At 34.6% G+C, this 2,582-nt stretch overlaps 1 protein-coding gene across 1 annotated transcript in view; it reads left to right on the top strand.

Annotated features, from left to right (window-relative positions):
* LOC140339875 (actin filament-associated protein 1-like 2) overlaps window positions 1-2,582 on the top strand; it is a gene marked incomplete in the record, with an annotated part of 39,283 nt that overhangs the window by 1,004 nt on the left and 35,697 nt on the right.

The raw sequence follows: 2,582 nt of genomic DNA, 5'->3' as shown, positions 1-2,582 counted from the left end.
ATCACAGGACAACAACTCCCATCATTGTCATATTACAGAGGGGGAGCTCTGTGTATATTATATCTCTGTATATATCACAGGACAACAACTCCCATTATTGTCAGAACATAGAGGGGGGTGTATTATATACTGGAATGTTACACAATGTACAATATATAGCATTTTAAGACTGGACAGAAACTCTCATCATTGTCAGATCATAGAGGGGGAGATCTGTGTATATTATATCACTGTATATTGTAGTATATCACAGGACAGAAACTCTCACCTCATAGATTGTAAGCTCTTCTGGTCAGGGTCCTCTCCTCCTCCTGTGTCACTGTATATCACTACATCATTGTATATAATATACACAGTATGTCACTGTACAGACCTGTATATGAGACCTGTATATGAGACCTGTATATAAGACCTGTATATTACCGCACAGAAACTCCCATCATTGTCAGAATATTGGGGGCTCGGCTCTGTATATCATATACTTTACTATCATAATACTAGGACAGCTCCGTATGTTATATATCATTGTATATTATATACTGGGATATCACTGCCCTGTATATGAGACCAGATATTACTGTACTGAAACTCCCATCATTGTCATTATGTGGGTGGGGGTAGTTCTGTATAACATATATTGTAATTCTGTATATCTTAAATCACTATCTCACTGTAGAATACCACTATATTAATATACGATGTATACCAATATATCACTGTACAGAAACCCTCATCATTGTCATGTTTCAGGGGAGGTTCTGACTGTGCATACTGTGATATAACACGAGGACGGCACTGTATATCATATATAACTATACAAATATATATCACATACCACTATATCTCTGTTCATTATATGACTTATTACAGGATTGGGGGATTTCAGCTCTGTACATCATATCATTGAATGTCATAACACTAGGACAGCATTGTACATCAGATACAGTACCATTATATCCATCTATATCACATGAGGACATCCTGTATGATTATATAGAACTCTACAATTCACTTGTTGGCTGTGTTCATTATATAGAATAATATAACATTAGGGCAGCACACTTGTAAATCAAATACTATCATCATATCACTGTACACCATTGTATCACTATATGTTTTATATATATTATCACTGTATGTTTTATTCTATAATATCGCTATATGTTATATATATTATCACTGTATGGTATACTATATATCACTGTATTTTACACTTTAGGACAGCACTGTATTGTATATGAGATCAGTATATCTTTGCATAACACTACAGATATGGATTGATATATCACACTGCTATATCACTGCACAGAACTATTGTTATTATTATTGGTAATAAACAGGATTTATATAGCACCAACATATTACACAGCGCTGTACATTAAATAAGGGGTTGCAAATGACAGACAAATACAGACCGTGACACAGGAGGAGGAGAGGACCCAAAGAGCTCACAATCTAAGAATAAGAGGTTCTGAGTTTATTGATATGTACTGTAGATTAGTCTGTGAATAAAAATCCAAAGTCACCTTTAGAAAAATGGGGGCAGCCATGATAGGAAATATTCTGAATACTAATATTATAATAAGGAGACCTGGATAAACCTTCCACTTACCTGGAATCCTTGCATGGACTTTGCTCCATGATGAAGACACATTAGAAGAATTATGTTTAACACTTGTATAAGGGATCAATATATAAAAAGATATATATCACATTAGTATGGTGCTGTATATATTGCACCACTGTATGACACCCAGTATAATCGAGTATATTATAAATTTATAAAGCATTATATATGAGACCGTTATAAATGCGTATATAATACATCACTATATCACTGTACTGCATACTATAACTCGCTGTATATTATAATGATCTGATACACATCACAGGTCAGATGCAGGAAGATTCTGCTGCATCTGCTGATTCTGATGCAAGTTTTGTGTTTTCCTCTCTTTATATTCTATGGATTCCTCTGTCCTCTATGTAATATTGGTTGCCCTCAGATGACATTATATTGTACAATCCTCTATAATGACACACAGAACTTTCCAGATTGTACCGAGCCCATTACACTGTCTGCTGAACTCAATTCCACTTCTTGTAATCCTCATCCATTTTGAGAAACAAGATCTCAGATCTCTCAGCAGATTTTGTATCATGTTTTATTTTCTGTTTACTGTAAATATTATTCTTCCAGCTGTTACATTATTGTACATTATCAGTCTTATGAAGAGGACCTGTCACTGCTACTAGCACATTGTGGCCTGGCCTACAGAGAATTTTCTTGTTAATTGGAATGCTTTTGGTGATTTGATGGTATTTCTTTTGTCTGGTGCTTGTTAGCAGCGCGAATAAACTCTTACATTACACAATGTGATGTTGGTGGAAAGTAATAATAGATCCATATAGTATAGGCAATGGGAACATATATGGACGGTCTGTTTTTGGCTTTAGTACTTTTTTAATCACTAACCTCAAACAAGCAGAATAGAAACACAGAACTACTTGAAGTATGAAAGGTTTAGGATTAGTATTTCAAAAGGAGTTGTCAGGAAAGAATTAACTCATTATTTGCTGTT

Source organism: Pyxicephalus adspersus, chromosome 10 (genome assembly GCF_032062135.1).
Source record: "Pyxicephalus adspersus chromosome 10, UCB_Pads_2.0, whole genome shotgun sequence".
Lineage (NCBI taxonomy): Eukaryota > Metazoa > Chordata > Amphibia > Anura > Pyxicephalidae > Pyxicephalus > Pyxicephalus adspersus.
This window is presented reverse-complemented; position numbering and strand designations above follow the sequence as displayed.